This window comes from Leopardus geoffroyi, chromosome B3 (genome assembly GCF_018350155.1).
Source record: "Leopardus geoffroyi isolate Oge1 chromosome B3, O.geoffroyi_Oge1_pat1.0, whole genome shotgun sequence".
Lineage (NCBI taxonomy): Eukaryota > Metazoa > Chordata > Mammalia > Carnivora > Felidae > Leopardus > Leopardus geoffroyi.
The window spans coordinates 72,382,181-72,400,358 of record NC_059337.1 but is presented as its reverse complement, the minus strand read 5'-3'; the positions used below and the strand labels follow the sequence as shown (position 1 = coordinate 72,400,358).

The 18,178-nt window shown below is 40.9% G+C and overlaps 1 protein-coding gene across 11 annotated transcripts in view; it reads left to right on the top strand.

The window, feature by feature from the left end:
- The first annotated feature begins 1,539 nt into the window (after nt 1–1,539).
- The window catches only part of CHD8 (chromodomain helicase DNA binding protein 8), a 61,637-nt gene continuing 44,998 nt past the window's right edge, over nt 1,540–18,178 (top strand). For 4 of the 11 annotated variants that reach the window (XM_045450303.1, XM_045450300.1, XM_045450302.1 and 1 more), the window contains exon 1: nt 1,540–1,660. The gene's annotated coding sequence lies outside the window, so the exon portion shown is untranslated. Of the gene's footprint in view, nt 1,661–14,935; nt 15,025–18,178 lie in introns of those variants that run through there. The other 7 variants (XM_045450301.1, XM_045450299.1, XM_045450307.1 and 4 more) reach the window with 5 other exon arrangements.

The window sequence follows — 18,178 nt, the reverse complement described above, 5'->3', positions numbered from 1 at the left end:
AGCACCAGAGACACCTTTCTGACTCAGACAGTAGAGGAAGGGACTCGATCTAGGGGTTCTGATTTCAAGCCCCCACCTTGAGGATAGAGCCTACTTAAAAAGTAAAAAGGGCAGGACCATGGTTAATGTTATTGCAAGCAGTATATCAAACTACTAGATCATTGCAGATAGTAGAAATTAGTAAAGCAGGCACACCCGTTCCTTTCCATGCCTGTAACTAGTTTAATAGGTTTATTTTGTACCAAATAAGCAGAAGGAACCTATTGGTTTTCATTCCAGAAACATAAAAATTAAGATCATTGCTGTATATGCATTTACAGACGCACACCAATGGCACGGCTGGTATATTGTTTTGGTAAATTCTAATACCTCAAATTGATAATGATAATGGCAGTAAGTAGCCAAGGGGAAATTTGGCCAACGGATTTTGTTCAATATACAGGGAAATGTTTTTGGCCAAGTCTTACCACTCCTGTGGCAAAAAGTATTGCTTTGATTCCTTACTGACCCTGAGTGCCTACTGTGTTTGACTATGCAAATATATTATTCCCTGAGAAATTCCTTTTTATGATCTGGAAGGATTCACTTCACTCAATTTCAAAAAGCAAAACCTTCCTGTAGCAAGTTGTAATAGAGATTTAGACTAGGAAACACGGAAGTGTAAGGCCGTCCTCACTAATGGCCTTCCTCACACATAATCTCTTCTGGAAGACCTCTATCATGTGTTCTACTCATATTCACACATTGTTTGAGTCTAGTGATGAATTTGGGTCCCTTAAAAAAAAAATTCCTAAATCCTGTTCATTTATAAGAAACTCCCAGTCCCGGATACTGTCAAACTCAAACTGGAAAACTTGTAAGTGAAGCATTAGGATTGGAAGCACCTAGAATAGATACATAGCTTATGTTGGTCTTACGCTGATATTAGGAGGAATGAGGTGTCTATAAAGGATTTTCCTAGGACTGGGAAAATCCACTCTCATTCCAAAAAATTGACTTTTGTTGCTGCTGTGATTTTGGTAAGGTCTCTTCACTCCTATGAGAGGGGGGTGGTGGTTGCCTCCAACTACACTAAGTCCTCTTCCAGCCCATGGTGACTGGGGACATTCTGGTTATATGAAGTATGTGAGGGCTGGACCTAAGTAGTTCGACGGAACTCCGGAAAGGGCTTCAAATTCCTTAAGCACTCCTTCCTCTTCCCCGTCCCCAAGGCACCGGCCCGATTCAAGATGGCTTCCCTGAGACAGGTAACTAAATGTTTTAGTTTAGAGCGCCCCCACCGGCGGGGGGTCAAAAAAAAAAAAAAAAAGATACCGAGAGGCCTGAACGCCTGTGAACTGAGCAGTCACAGGCAAGCTGCCGCCAGATTTTATTTTCAATCAGGCATATCTGTGGTTGCCCACGTACCCTTCTCAGCCTTTTAGGACCTCCCACCCTCCAGAGACTTCCTGGATGGCGCTCACACTACCTTGCTGGAAGAGGCCGGGCGTCAGCCCTACCATTGGTGGGTGGGAGCGGAGGTGGGAGGAGCCGAGGGAGAATGGACTACCAGCAAGCTAGATTGAGGCGAGGGCTGGCCATGCTCCGCCGGAAGGCGCCTTGTTCTCCGAAAGGGTGAGTTGAAACGCTGGCTGGAAAGGAAGCACCAGGACTTGTTCAGGTAGGCTTCCCGCTCATGCCTGCTCACCAGTGCTGGTCCAAGAGTTTTTGCAAAACTAAAGCTCTTAGAATTGGTTTCCATAACTCATCCTCCTCCTCGCTCCCCCGCTCCTTGCCCGTCCCCCAGTTGTGAGGGATCAGGTGCTGGGTGATGCTCTGGACTGAACCATTCTCCTTTGTGAAAGGCCGGGGGAGAGGGCGGCTGCTGGGCCGCGGGGCCCCAGCCGGGCCAAGCCGCGAAGGGGGCTGCCCCGCCGCTGTGGGGTTTTTAGGGCTTGTCATTGCATTACAGGGCGTGGTGTCGATTTGGGGCAGCTCCTTGTTCTGCTTGCCCCTTTAGCGGAGAGAAAACTCCCCGGCTCCGTTTGGTTATTCCATACTTTGGACTCAGAAGTGGGAGGTTAGGGGTTTTTTTGTGTGTGTGTTTTTTTCTTTTTTGTCTGCTTTTTTGTATTTTAGTAACAAAAGTGGGTAGGAAAGCTTAGGGCGAGAGTGTGCATATTGTTATACATTATTAGGTGTAATTTCGTGGGTCTCTGGGAGGGCAGATCGGGTTTTTGGAGAGTATTTAGAGATGGTGGGAAGAGAGGAGCTCAAGCCTTGGCGTCTCCATTGACAGGTCTGCAGAGCTTACTGGTCTTCTGTTGCATTATGTAAACTCTTCACTAGCAGAAGACCCCTCCCCCTGCCTCGGAGCGAATGCAATTTCTTTATTTACCTGTCTCTAGTGTCGCAGGAAATTTTCCAGCCATTGCAGCAACTGTGCAAGTGCAGCGGCTCTTGCCCTTAAGGGACAGTCGTGAAGTGATTAAGGTCTTCAGAGAGGTGTATAGTGGGGGTGTCTAGATGGACCAATCTCTTTTCAGTGACTGAGCATAGTGAGCTAGGGGTCGAAGACTTAGAACTCGATGTCTTGTCCTAGTGGAACGCCCCACGTTGAAGCCACAGGAGCTGCATTATTGGTAACTACTGCATCCTACTCTCACACTAGCATCCACAGATTACTTACTCTTCACGTTGTTCCGAGCCTTTGAGTTCAGTCAGGGATTCTCTAACAGGGTTATCCTTAGAATCGGCTGAGGCCCTATCTGGTGTGGGACACGGTGGATGGTAGAGGGGGAGTTTCGGATTTGAGTAAGTTCCTGTTAGTTAATTAGATCATGCCTCTGCTTAGGAATTTCTTTTGTAGTGGTCACCAAATAGCTTTCAGAACAAATTGTGGTGTTTTGGACTTATCCCACCTCTTAAAAGAGAGTTATGATAAAACATTTTCTACTTAAGAAGACCTGGGTTACAAGAGTGGCACACAAGTGGGTCTGCAAGGCATGATGAAGGACATTGGCCCAAAGAGAGGGTGGGCGAGTGTGACGGGACAGGCCTGGGGGAAGGGTTAAAACTGAAGTGGTGAAGGAGTAATGGATGGAATCAGGGATTTGATGGAGCAGTGTAGGGGTACTTGCACAGTTCACACACCTTCCCCATGTTTGATCTATCCTGTGCGTCTGGCCTTTTGATTTTGTCAGTTTGGAAACTGACATGGATAGAAAATGATGGAAAGGGAGAGAAATCTACCGAGCTGATTGTGAATCACCAGGAAACAGACCTTGTATTTTCTGGGACAGTCTTCTCTACAGCACCACCAGGTGATGAGGTGGAAGAATCTTGGCATTGTGGTCACCACCACTGCAGAGTTTAGTTATAACAGGAAAAAACTTGACATTTTATTTGAAGAATCTGATAGTGATAGGTAAGATAGAGTTCTGATAGGTTAGGTAGGATGGTGAGGGGGAATCAGTCTTTCAGAGAAACTAATGTACCCATCTCCTTTGAAAAGGGTGAGATGTTTTTAACCTAAACTACCACTTAAGATTAATTTGTGGTGCCAAGAACTAACTGTATTTGCTTACTGAAAGAATGAGATTTGATATTCTCATCTGTGGAAGGACTGTAACATTTTAACATAGCATGGAGATAAATGTTTATGCTTTGAAGATACTGTTTGTCCACTGCCTTGCAAGAGTTCAATTGTCTTCTAAGCCTACATTGAGCCTGATACCTGGGGAATAAACAAGACAAATATTTTCTGGCTCCTCCGCCCTTACCCCTAGGAGTCACTCTACTTCTGGACTTGTATTTGGGCAAGTCCCTGATCTGTGGTCTAATGTGACCTACCTTGCCCTACTGTGACTCACCTGTATTTACTGTTTTACCTTAGCAGTCGATTCATTGGTATAGTATCAATTCATATTTTACTTGGTTGAACTTTTCATTATCTCTTCAGTTGATTTTTTTAGTCTTTTCCTCACAAAGTTGGTGATCTTCCTTTCATCCTTCTATTATGATTTTGTTCACTTTGCTTTTTGTTTTAATTCACTGATATTGTGCCTTCTTTGCTTATGTCTTGTTGAGAACTTTATTAAAAAAATATTTATTTTTGAGAGGGAGCGAGCGAACAGGGGGGCGTGGGGAGGTACAGAAATAGAGGGGGACAGAAGATCCGAAGCAGGCTCTGCTCTGACAGCAGCGAGCCTGATGCAGGGCTCAAACTCATTGAACCATGAGGTCGTGATCTGAGCTGAAGTCAGACATTCAACTGACTGAGTCACCCAGGTGCCCCATTGTTGAAGCCTTTTAAGATATGTAAAGAGACCCTAGTTTTTAAGATGTGTTCTTTTGGTACCTTGTACTCAGTTGTGTATTTATAAAACAAAGCTGTTGTTATCAACCGTTTATTTTGGCCTAAAGGTTTATTTAATCCTTTATTACATTCTGAATTTTATCCTGGATAACCTTTCCTCACCTTGACCTCTTGTTTTGTTTTGTTTGTGCAAGTGTATCAAGTTGTAATGTAGCTTTTTTTGTGTGTTCTTTCACTCTATTTCATATTGCCTTTAAGATTTTCATTGTATTTATGTTGCAAAGTAAGTCTATGTCTTTGTAGTTACTGGATGTTTTAAATTTAAACTACAAAGTGTGTTAGTCTCCAGATTTCTCATTAAGCTCTTCTGTAGGTAACGTTTCTTTTGCCCTTTTATGATCCATTACTTTCTATCCTTCACATAGGCTCTTGGTTGTTTAATGTCACATGTAGCATAAGTGGTCAACTTTAAAGTATCTTTTTTTTTAGACTGATATTCTATGCCTTTTATTCAGTTGTTTTTTTAGACTAACTTTAAAATATCTTAATTGTTGCCTTAAGAGTGCAGCAGGAGACTTAAAAAAAAAAAGCAAGTCATTTTTACCCACCCATGTATGATATAATATAATAAAAAAAAAAAAAATCCAGCAGCACAAACAGAAAGTAGACTGGCATAGATAATTGTTTTACATTTGTGTTCAGCAGCAATGGATATATTGGAATATATTCCAAGCAGTAGAGCAGCACAGGGAATCTAGACAATGTTCTAGCGCCTTCAAATTCTGACTATCCAAGTATATTCTCACTTGTTTGTTTGATAAGAATTTCCAGAGCATCACACTCACTCATAATCAAGTAAATGTACAAAAAGATTTCAAAGACAATTTTAAAAATTAGGGAGCCTGGGTGGCTCAGTCGGTTGAGTATTTGACTTCGGCCGAGGTCATGATCCCGTACTTCATGGGTTTGAGCCCTGTGTTGGGCTCTGTGCTGACAGCTCGGAGCTTGGAGCCTGCTTCAGATTCTGTGTCTCCCTCTCTTTCTCTGCTCCTCCCCTGCTTGCACTCTCTCTGTCTCCCCAAAATAAATCAACATTAAAAAAAAAAGTTTTAAAAATTACTTATTCTTATGCATAGTTTTTAGGAAAAGATTGGCTTTATCATTGAAAGAATGGAAACATCCCTGAATTATCTCCTCTGTACATTTCCATAGAAATTTATTGTGTATGGCTTCATTTCATTTGGTCTTTTCAAAGTTTATTTCATTTTAAAAAGGTAATTAAATGACATACTACTGAAATTACTACAAAATAATAAGACTGCTTTTTTTTCTCCTCTGTATGTCAACTACTTAATCCTTTTGTCAGTAGTTCTAATCCTTTTGATAATGTCCCAATATTCTAGTAATTTGTAATTCCATAAAAACACCTTTTTGTTTTGAGAGTCTACATTTCTTCTAAAACTCTGTATCTTTCTGAGAAAGGATATATTAACTGAATTCTTAATTTCATCATTCAGGAGCTGTAAAGTCTTTCAAGTTTCTCAAGTTGTCTCTCATGGTCGTTATAGAAACCTTTGGAATATCCTGCTTTTCATTTTTTTTTTTTTTCTTCCCACGACATACTTTAGGGATACACTACATCTTGGGGATTTATTCCTTTGGGACATGGGTATTCAGAGGTACATTGTCTGTTAGTGACACGGGAATTTCATTTTGGTTGTTCTAGAAGAAATCAGTGGTTTCAGTGGTTTAGCTGTCTATTTAGAGCCCAAATCATAACAGAATTTCCTAATAGAACGTAATTTTCACTTTCTGATACAGATATCAGATACACATCAGTAAAACATCTACCTGCGTAAACTGATAGGAAGATTTTTCTGGATTTTTATTTTTATTTATTTTTAAATGTCTTTATTTAAAAAAAATTTTTTTTAAATGTTTTTATTTATTTTTGAGACAGAGAGAGAGCCTGAGCAGGGGAGGGGCAGAGAGAGAGGGAGACACAGAATCTGAAGCAGGCTCCAGGCTCTGAGCTGTCATCACAGAGCCCGACACGGGGCTCGAACTCACGGACTGTGAGATCATGACCTGAGCCGAAGTCAGACACTTAACCGACTGAGCCCCCCAGGCGCCCCTATTTATTTATTTTTGAAAGAGACAGAGTGTGAGCGGGGAAGGGGCAGACAGAGAGAAAAAGAGAATTCCAAGCAGGCTCCGGGCTCCTAGCTGTCAGCACAGAGCCTGACGTGGGGCTTGAACTCTCAAACTGTGAGATCATGACCTGAGCTAAAGTTGGAATCTTAACTGACTGAGCCACCCGGATGCCCTGATTTTTCTGGATTTTTAAATAGGGGCTACCAAGTTGCATGAGCATGGACCTTTCATCCGTGTTACATTCTTCATTGCTTCTACTCAGTAAAGTTCTTTTTTCCTCTTGTCTGGGGAGTGGAGCATATGAGTCAGCTCTTTATTTATACATCAGTTCTCCTATAAAATGTAGTGCCTGTTTTTCAGGTGTGCCTCCTACTGGGGGGCACCTTCTTCATGAGGCCTTAAGAGTGTGTGTGTGTGTGTGTGTGTGTGTGTGTGTGCGCGTGCGCACATATATATAATGGTTGTTTCCATTCACTGCTCTTCTGAAAGTCATGGGAGTCAAAAGTTGAGGCAGTTAGATGGAAGCATGTGAACTACCAAGGGGCAGCCTAGTCAATTGGAGGCTTCTATGTTCCCACCACAGGCATTGTGAAGTAAATGGAGTACTGTGAGAAAGACACTGGCATCATTCCTACAAACACAAAAAATGATTAATTGAATTACCTGAATGTTGCCCTAGACACCAGTGCTGGTTGAAGTCTGTTCCGTGGTTTTAAGGTTAAAGGGCTATACTGCTTTCTCAGAGTCTTTTCATCTCGCCCAGCAGTCCTGCTATTCTAATTGTGAAACTTTTACATCTATTTCAGTATCCTACCATTCTGCTTAGTAGACCAGCACAGCCAAGTCTCTAAGGAGTGATTTTGCTTTGAGAGAAACCTTTAATGATACTCTTTCAAATTATTGCATAGGGAATAATAAACTCCTTTTCATTTGCCTACTGTGTGCCAAACAGTGGACCTTATCTTTTAGTCTTCAGAGGAACCCTGAAATGTATGTGACGTTAGTAGCTTCATTTTACAGAAGAGGAAAAATAAGACTTAGCGAGGTTAGGTAACTTAGCCAGGAGTGGGACTCTGGTCTGTCCGACTTCAAAACCCCATTCATTAGCCAGCCTCCCCCCCCATTGAAAAGTTCAGTGCTGACCCCTGTGAGAGAACTGTCTTTGACCACGACATTAGACAGGTAAGCATTCTGTAGCCTGTTAAAGCTGTACCTTAAGCAGTTGAAGAACCTTTCTTCAAAAATTAATTTTTGTCTTTGTATCTCTGTTAAAAGGGGAAAAAAAAAGAATAATAGTTTGTTTCTTTTATTTAACCTAAGTTATTTTAAAGATAAGATATATGAAATACTAAGCTCTACAGAGGAAATTCATTTGATCAGTCTTCCAAATAACTCCATTTTTTAGCCAATGCAAGTCAAACTAGCTCACTAAATTTTCATCAGTCCCATGTCCCATGAGGTCATTTTTGTGCCTGGAAGCCCAAGTGTGATAATAACAGTGGTTTATAATGTTTCTCCTCCCTTCGCCACATACACTTTTTTTAAACATAAATGTTGCAGTGAAAATAATATCTCATAAATAATTAAGTAAAAGTTTATATTTTTCTGTTAGGCTGAGCAAATGTATGTACACTTGGCTCAGTTAAAAAAGCGCCTGAAAGAGTGCTATGTGTGTGGGGATGGGGGAGCATACGGAGGCCCAGGACTTTATTACCTAAATTGTATATATCGTTACTTATACCGGATGCCCAAAAGTGGCATCATAGAAGGTGGATATGTTGATCCAGTTAGATATTCTTCAGCTGGAACCCAGAATGTTATTTTCACCTTGGTGACCATGTGCCAGCAAAGAAGTACTTTTCCAGATCAGTCTAACTCGACCTATGGGCCATGATCCTTAAAGATTAGGCTCTTATTTTCTGTCTTCAGACATAGGGAAAACTCTAGAGTTTTACTGGAAAAAAAAAAAAATCTACATTGAGGCTGACTTGAAAATGAATCCATGCCCTAGTTGGGTCATATGGGTATAGTGTCATCTATTTGCTTCTTGCCGCAGTTTTAAATTGGCTGCCACTGAGGCTTTATGGTCCCAAGCCTAAAGGAGGTAACTAAAATTTCATTATTTTCAATACTGATTATCACACTATAGAAAATAGTCTTTTATGTATATTGTATGTAACCCCTTTGACTATATGTAAAAGCTGTGTCAACTCCACGTTCTCAAAAGTGAAGATTCTATAATGCGTCTTCTGAATGAATGTTTCTGGTAGGAAACATGCCTCTGCCCATTTATTATCTGCAGTCTGAGGGAAGCCCTTGCTCTTGCTCAGAAACCTCCCCATTACCTCTCCACAGCCCCACTCCCACACACCTTTGGCTAGAAGTTGAAAATGCACTCCCGGGGCGCTCCCTGGCTCAGTTGGTGGAGCATGTGACTCTTGATATCTTGATGTCTGGGTTGTAAGTTCAGGCCCCACATTGGGTGTAGAGATTACTTGAAAATAAAATCTTACAAAAAAAAAAAAAAAAAGGAAAGAAAATGTAGTCCCTCAAGAAAAGTGCATTAAATGCCTATTACCACCTGAGAAGCAAAGGGAATAGTGTAATAAGTCATACACAGTTTTTGCCTTTGTGGAACTTACATTCTAATGCAGAGGCAGTAACAATAAACAACTGATTCTATAATCAGTTATTTAATCTCACTACAAAAATAAAGTTATGGATATTACAGGAGAATTTATCATGGGGGCATCTAACCTAAAGCATACTACAGTAAGGTGATTAAGAATGTGACTTCTGAAGCCACACGGCCTAAATTTGAATGTGGTACTATTTTTCACTAGCTGTGGGATGTTGGCAAATCTCTTGGTGCCTGTTTCCTTGTCTGTTAAAATAAAGAGAGAGATTCCAGACTTAATAAAATTGAATATGTTAATGAATTTTAATTGTTTAGAAGAATGCTTGGCACATAATATACACTCAGTAAATTTGGCTGTTTTTGTTTGTGACATCAGGAAAAGCTTTTCTTTGAAATGATGATGTCGAAATGAGCTTTGAAGGGTAAGTTAGAGTTAAATAGGCAGAATGGAGGAAAAGCGGTTAGAAGGCACTTGCAATAATAGTTCAGGGAAGTAGGGATGGTAAGTTGATCTAGAATGGCAGTGGAGACAAGTGGATGCATTTGAGGGATATTTAGGAGGTAAAGGTAGGATTTTAAAATAATGTATATGATGGTAAGGAAGAGATTTTCTGGTCTCTGCAGCCGTGACTGTTGGAAGATGATTACCCTCTTTGTGTGTGTGCATGTGTGGTGGTAGGGATGAAGGAGACTAGGCAGACTACCAAGGAATCAGCCTCCTTGAGGTAATAAGCCTTTATAGGGAGAATTGAACAAGTGAGTAAGTAAGCCAAGGAGATTGGAGACACTACCAAGAAAAGCCATTGAGTAAGCAAGTAGATGTATGGGGTCCAGAGTCCAGGGTTGACCTCTTGCCCAGAGATATAAATGAGACATATAAGCATATAGATCATTTGTTGAAGGAAATAATAATAGTTGAGGCCATGTGTGTAAATTAGACATTCTTGAAAAGAAAGTACAGAAAGAATTAAAGAGGGCTTAGGACCAAACCTTGGTGAGCTTCAACAATGAAAGGCTGATAGAGAAGAGTAGCAAAGCAGAAGTGGCCAGAGAGGTAGAAAGAAAACCAGAAAAGTCATCCTGATGTCCTGGAAGCTGTCTGAAAAAAGTGTGTGAGAGTGGGAATGGTTTTTCTAAAATTTATGTGATCCTTCTTGGATCCCTGAGATTCTTAATTTAGGTCTCTCACCACTTAAAGTTGGATACTAGTGACTTAGAACATCTATCTAGAGCAGGTTTAGGCTGACTAAAGCCAGTTAGTTGAACATAATCTTCAGACTCTAGAATCTAAACTGTAGTTGTTCCTTTTTGCCTTAAATTAGATATAATATAGAGGAAGAGAGCCTGAGTGTACATTCAAGTAATATAGATATTACCTGGCTGAAATTAACAAATTATTTTGGAGGCCATTAATCTGGGAGGTGATCCCCTCTAAGACTGACTAGCATCTCCTAGGTAGGTAAATTTTTTTCCTGACGATATATCCAGCAACATTAATTGAGTACCTCCTAGGACATAGTGTTTATGTGCCAAATACTGTGTTAGGTGTTTCATTAATCCTCATTAATGGCACTGTAACTTGATTCCCTTTTGTACAGAAGAATGAACTAGATTCAGAAAGGTTAATGTACTTGGTGGGACAGAAATTTGGATCCATGTCCCTCTGAATTCAATGTTCATTATACCTCCATGTACAAATATAACTAAAATAATAAAGTAGAAGATACTTATCCTAAAAGAATACTTAACAAAAAAGCCGTGAAAGCTCAAAAGGGACTGATTACTTGGGTTTGACAGTGAAAAGTAGGAATTAAGAAGGCTTTCAATTATTATATCCAGTGGACATTTAAAAATTATTATATTGTCAGACATTTTTGCTTTATTTGATATAATTGGTCACCCTTTCCCCCTGCAGTTCTCTACTCTGTTTGCTTCTGTGACTTGCACTGTTTGCTTCTCTAGCTTTTCCTTCTCTACCTACTTAGGTGTAGCTTATTTGACTCTTCAAAAAAATTTTTTTTGAATTTTTGTTTAAATTCTAGTTAAAATAGTATAATATTAGTTTCTCGTGTATAATATAGTGATTCAACACTTCCATACAACACCTGGTACTTATCACACTAAATATACTCCTTAATCCCCATCACCTATTTTACCCATCCCTCCACCCACTGGTTGAGTAGGCTCTGTGCCCAACATGGGGCTTGAACTCACAACCTTAAGATCAAGAGTTGTATGCTGCCTGCTTATTCCAATTCTTAAATCCTGATGTTCTCCTGGGTTCCTCCTAACTTTTCTCACTCTGAATCAAAAATCTCAACACTTGGGTTTCCAACTACGTGTTTTGGTTAGCCTGCAGTGTTTAAAGTGTGTTTTTTAAAAATTAGTTGTCTACATTTAAAACCTAGATTTACATAAAACTCTATTTCTGGCATTTGAAAAATCTGAAGTTCTCTCTCAACCTTGGGTGTGCATTTCCATATGCCAACAATTAACTAGAGCTGACTAGCAGCTACGCTGTCTTGGATTCTTCAGTCCTTCACAGACTCCAGCATTCTCTGTTGTCTCTCAATGGTATTGATGCAGTTTTTTGTATACTTGCTCTGCTTTACATACCCCCTGGGCAATCTCCACTCAGCACTTTTAGTTAGATACTGAGTACTTTAAGTCTATCACCAAGCCAACTTTCCGATTTATACATCCAATCTCCTATCAAATTTTACTAACTTGAACTGCTCTAGGCAACTCAGATTCAACATGGCTGGACTAAACATAGCTAAACTCCTCTTTCTCTAAACTTTAGGATCTATGGATTTTTATTCCCTAAATATTACTCAGCTCTGTCCCTTCTTTCTTATCATTACCTTTTGACCCACATTGCCATGATTCAGGCACTAATCTCCTTGTTAGGGTTCTTGGTTACAAACAACAGAAATCATCTTTTGGCTAATTTAAGCAGAAAGGGGATTTATTGGAATGATACTGTGCAGCTCACAAAATCAATGGGAATGCTAGACAGTCTGGTTTAGAAAATGATCTGAAAACTAAGGGAGGTTAGAGACATAGAGAACATGTCCAGGGTTAACACCGCTGAATAGTCTGTTCAGGATGCTATAGTAGAACTCAAGTGTCTTCCATTGCTGAGTATTGTTGAGTTGGTTCTGGGTCTTTGCATTACCTGTGCAAAGTCAAAATTCCCTATAGGACTGTCCACTTAAAGTAGTTTGGGTCACATGTGTACTTTGTCTTTGCCAGGAAAAGGAGGTGACCCCCCCCCCCACCATCCAATTTCCCATCTTCTCCAACAGGCCACCCCCCTATAGTGGGAGGTAAGATCCAGCCTCCCATTGAGACTCCTGCCTTGAGCTAGTCTGCCAATATAGAAAAGGGGCTTTTGGTTGCTGAGCAGAAAAAAAAAAATCAAATTTATACTATACAGCTTTTTTTCCCCCATATATATATATATACATATATATATGGAGAGGGTAGAAGAAAAAGGTTATCAAGGAAGTAATTTCTTAAAAGATGAGGAGGAGTTAACTAAGGAAGTAAAGTGGGTCACAAAAAAGGAGTATTCAGGCAGTAGGGATAAGAGGAAAGTCAAAACAAAGCACAGAAATGGCAAACAGCATGAGACATTAGAGGAAACTAAGGAACTTTGTAGTTCAGTATTGCCAAAGTGTAAATCACAACAAAATTAGAGGAGATTGAAAAAATAGATTAAGGCCAAACCCTTTAAGGAAGGCCTTGAATGCCATGTTAAAGCATTTTCTGATGGGCGGATGAGGAGCCACTGAAACAGAATGACATGAGCAGAACTGCGTTTCAGTTAGCTAACTGACTACTGAATAGAGAATACATCTGGGAAATGAGGGTTTAGGGACACAGAAACACTTTAGAAGGCTGCTGTGGTAGTCCAGAAAAAAGCTGTATAGTGGAAATTTGATTTTTTTTCTGCTCAGCAACCAAAAGCCCCTTTCTTATATTGGCAGAATAGCCCAAGGTAGGAGCCTTAATGGGAGTCTGTTTGTATATATTTGTGTATATATATTGTGTATATATACACATATACACAAATATACTCCTACCTGTTGTGAGTTCTCTGAGGGTAGAAATTATGTCTTATTCACCTTTGATTCTCTAATATTTCCACATTAGTGTATTATACACTCAATAAATGTAGACATAATGAAGAGGTATTTATTTGATGTCCATCTTAAGGGATAAATAAGATTTTGATAAGGCAAATAAATGAAAGAAGGATGGAATATAATTTGAAGGCAGTAGGATTAGCTAGGATATGAGAAAAATATATGACAACAATAAATTGGGGTTTTTATTTTGTTTTTTGGCTAGTATATGTGTAGAATAATGGGAAATAAATTGGAAAAGCAAGATGTAGTCTTAAGATTTATATCTTAAGTAACGGGGAACCTTCAAACACTTATAAGCAGGAGACTGATTTGACTTTACTGTGTTTTAGGAAATTAATCTGGTAGCAGAATGGATTCATAGGAAAAGGGATCAGTTATGAAGTTTCTTTTTTTTACACAAGCAACTGCATAAATAAAGAGGTGACAGCAGAGATAAGAGAGTCAGATAATGAATCCTAACTTTCTTCTTAGTTTAATAGTTGAATCACTCATCTCTGTAAGCCTCAGTTTTCTCATCTGTACAAGAGGGTTGACGTGATATGATTGCCAAAGGCCCTGCCAGCTCCAGAATCCGTGTGTGATATATTGCAAGAGTCAGTGGGACCTGGCAAATGATTGGATGGTGGATACAGGAGGTTTCAGAGATATCTTTGAGGTTTTAAGTCTGAGCGAATGGGAAAACAGAATTGCTATTTACAGGAGTGTTATTGGGTGTTCCTAACAATACCAGTAATGCTAGGATCTTTAAAAGTAGGAAATCTAAGGCCAAGTTGATCTCTTTCCTCAGTTGTGTCTTAGAGTACTGAAAATAGGATTTCATTGTTGAGGCTGGTTACATTTCAGGGGAAACTAGTGGTCAGGAGGTAAGCAGCTGTTTTTAGCAATCGTTTACTTTTGAGGGATTTAAGCTTGGGCACCATCATTCTGGGGTTGACTAGGTTCATTGGGAATTAGAGTGGCCTCGAAGTGACATTGCAAAGTGGATACTGGCCAATATGTCAAACAGGCTGAATTTCAAAAGAAGTGATGTGGGGGTCAGAGATCAGGTTTAGGGGTGAGGAGTGGATGTGTGTTTTGGAAGGGGGTTTGGGAATTGTTAGAGGGCACCTGGGATTACTTTCCAGAAAGTGATACTGCTGCCCAGAGGTTGGGGTATCAAGAATACAAACCAGCATTATGTTTTTGGCAGAAAGAGTACTTATCTTTTAAAGGTAAAAGGCCCCATATTCCAGCAACTAGGCTGACTCATTCCCATTATGGTGTTAAGATTTGGCCCCTTTTAATGGGGAGTGGGATCTGGTATAGTCACTATAAGAGAGGGATAGACAGGGCTGCTAGAAGGTAGGGGATTCATTGGGAGGCGGAGTTGGCATAGTGTGGAACCCTCCCTCCCAAGTTTACGCTCTTTGGTGTGCAGAATACAGTGTAGTTGGTAGGGAATTTAATCCCCAGGACTAGTTTCCCGCAGCAGGAGATTGTGCTTCTGGCCAGGCCCCTTTTTTTTCAAGCAAGCTGCAGGCTTCGCCTCGGCCCTAGAAACCGGATAGGCCTCTCCGTGCGTTCTCAACCTAACCCGCGGTGGCGGGGGAGGGGGAAGCTCTCTCTAGTCCCGCCCTTTGCGCTGTTTTGCGTCCTTGCGCCTTTGGTAAATGGCAGTAGGGTTTGGCCAATGAGGACGTGGGGCGGGCGGGAGCATCAAGTTAGGTTGCGCAGGAGAAGGGGGGGAACTGGTGCTGGAGAGACAGCGAGAGGGGCGAACCGGCCCCCCATGGCCACTGCAGGTAAAGGCACCTCTCTTACCCCGCTGGGGTGAGGCACAGCTTCTTTTCTCCTTCAGGTTTTGCCGGGCCTCCCAGCCTGTAGCTTCCGCCCTAACATTGCTCCCACCCGGGCATCCACACCCCCCCTTCCCCCCCCCCCCCCCCCGCATCTTCCCGTCTTGGCCATCCCCACCCTGGAGGGCACCCCGCTAGCTCCCTCCGTCAAGTGCATGTACCTCATTTCCATTTTGGAGGCGCCAGTTGCCTGAAATCTCCCCTCTTTGCTGTATGGGCCTTCCTGGCACCAACCCCGGCAGTATGAGCAGGTAATGTACCCGGGTCCCCGCCACCCCCACCTCCAGTAGCGTTTCCCTCTCAATCAACCCCTCACTTCCTTACCTTTTTTCTTCTCTTCTTTCATATGAGTACATAATTTTTATAGTTTCTCTTTTAACCCCTGAATATACGTACATGCTTTTAGCTTACATAGTTGCCTATTTTACTTTCTTTCCCTGTTTATTCAGAAAGGCTCACTTTACCAGCCATGTTTGCCCCCAAATGTCTATACCTCTGATTGAGGTGCGAGTGCTTTTTCCTTCAGTAATTGGGAAAACAGAAACAGAGTAGCCACACATTTGGCATTGGGAATGGTGAAGATATAGAAGATGGCCTAGGATCCTGATCTTCTTGAGGAAATCTTTTGAGTGGCTCCAAGTTGAGAGCTCCATTTCTTAGGGTCTGTGTCCTTCCATTCTGATCCCTTGCTGACCCTGAATTGTGATTACATTCACCTTGGATGCTTATTTCCCATTTCTTTATAAGATTTGAGACTCCTTGAGTCTTATAAATGTCTCCATGGTACAATTTTTAAATTCTTCTTTTCAAAAATTACGTTGGTGATTTTCATTTTAGGCCTTCCGGTTATTTCAAGGGATTTCTCATTTAGATTGAGCTGCTTCTACCTATCTTGTGTTTCAATAACATGTGTATATGTCTGTCTTCAGCTGATCCTCTTGAAAGGATACAGTTTCCAATAACAACATTTGTACTTTGAAGTAAAATAGTTCTTTTCCAAATCTTTGAGCAGTCAAAAGGTTAACTGGGCATGGGTGGTACTTTCTGGAAGTGCATATTACCCAAAAAAGGTCAGTATTTGTCACTGTGGCATTAGTTCATTATGTTCTAAGAGGGTGGGCAGTACAGATAAGTCTGGAGAATGGATGCTTGTAGTTCATTTTATGTAATTTTATCTATTACACAGCTAGACTAATCTGTTTTGCAGTGTTTCTCATCCATCGTAAACAATAAATTATGATAAACTCCCTTTTGAGAGACCATAAGAAATCTTATCCTACCAGAGAGATGTTTGGTAACCCTTCTAAACCAGGCGTGCTTCTCCCATCACCCTCCCCCATCTCCCCATCCCCCGGTTGCCTTTTACAGATCTTCAGTGGCCAAGATTTTGTTTGGTTTTACTTAGTATACCTAAACAATGAGATGTGTTTTCCTCTTCCATTTGATAAATATAAAATTATGACATTGAGTACACATTTCCAAACTGCACATACTTTTCAGCCCCTAGTTGAGAATCACTGCTTTGTTGAAAGGTATGGGGAGATTGCAATGAAAAGTAGATAATAGTATGAAACAAAGTCCTTTATGATCAGACAAGGTGTTTTTGAAATGGGGCAGGAGAAGGAGACCTGTAAAATAAAAACAGGAGAGTTGAGACTCTGTAGATTCCTTAAAAAACAAAAACAAACCAAGAAGAGCTATAGTAAAGGTGATAAATCTTTTATCGGTTTATCCTTACTTCATGGAGGAGGAATAGTTGGAGGTGAAATGAAAGGCTATTGTATAAAGTATTTGTCTAGCATTAACTGACTTGTTATATGGAGATTATAGATAGGTAGCCTTGGATTCTAACTTACTAGCATGTTCCATTTCTCCCCAACTCCTACCCACCCCACCAAGGTTTCTGTCATTAGTTTAAAATTATAGTAAGTGATTGGACGCCTGGGTGGCTCAGTCGGTTAAGCGGCCGACTTTGGCTCAGGTCACGATCTCGCGGCCTGTGAGTTCAAGCCCCGCGTCAGGCTCTGTGCTGACCGCTCAGAGCCTGGAGCCTGTTTCAGATTCTGTGTCTCCCTCTCTCTCTGACCCTCCCCCATTCATGCTCTCTCTCTGTCTCAAAAATAAATAAACGTTAAAAAAAAAATTAAAATTATAGTAAGTGATTAAGTGCAATCATCAAACTCTTGTCTTTCCTTTTGAGCATATACATATGTTTCTGTTTGGGGCAGTGATAGGCCAGGACCAGCTTTTCATTCTCGCTATGAAAAAAGGCTGATATGATTTCTTTATCTAGGCGGTTGTTTTACTGAGGGATATCTAAGTGCTTCGTGTATTTGAATGCTTAACATCTACTTATTGTTACTACCAGGATTTCAACCATAGAAAGAGAATTCATGTGATACATGAGCTTGGTAGAATAGACCAGATGTGGATATAGCCAGGATGACCCATGAAGTAGGAATAGATGGAGGGGTGAAGAAAATTAGAGGTATGTTGGGAGAAGGTTTCATCTTTTGAGAGTCAAGGACAACTTAAACATGGGAGTTAGAAAAGAAGCAGGAGACTAGGATTAAAAACATACATACAAGATGAATTAGGTCAGTAGAGGTGAGTTGATGTGACAGGACTGAGAAGTGGTGAAACTTGGTGGTGTGGCATTAAGTCACTGGTGATGTTTTTATTTTTGATTTTTTTAATGTTTATTTTTATTTTATTTACTTATTTTTAGTGTTCTATTTATTTTTGAGAGAGAGAGCTCACAAGCTAAGGGAGGGGCAGAGGGAGAGGGGGACAGAGAATCCAAAGTGGGCTTTGCACTGATAGCAGTGAGCCCAGTGTAGAGCTGGAACTCACAAACCATGAGTTCACTTTGGCTCATGACCTGAGCCAAAGTTGGTCGCTTAACTGACTAAGCCACCCAGGTGCCCCCTTTTTAAATTTTTTTAAAGTTTATTTATTTTGAGAGAGAGAGCATGAGCAGGGGGAGGGGCAGAGAGAGAGGAAGAGAGAGAGACCCAGGCAGGCTCCATGCTGTCAGTGCAGAGCCCGACACAGGATTCGATGTCACAAACTATGAGATGTTGACCCGAGCTAAAATCAA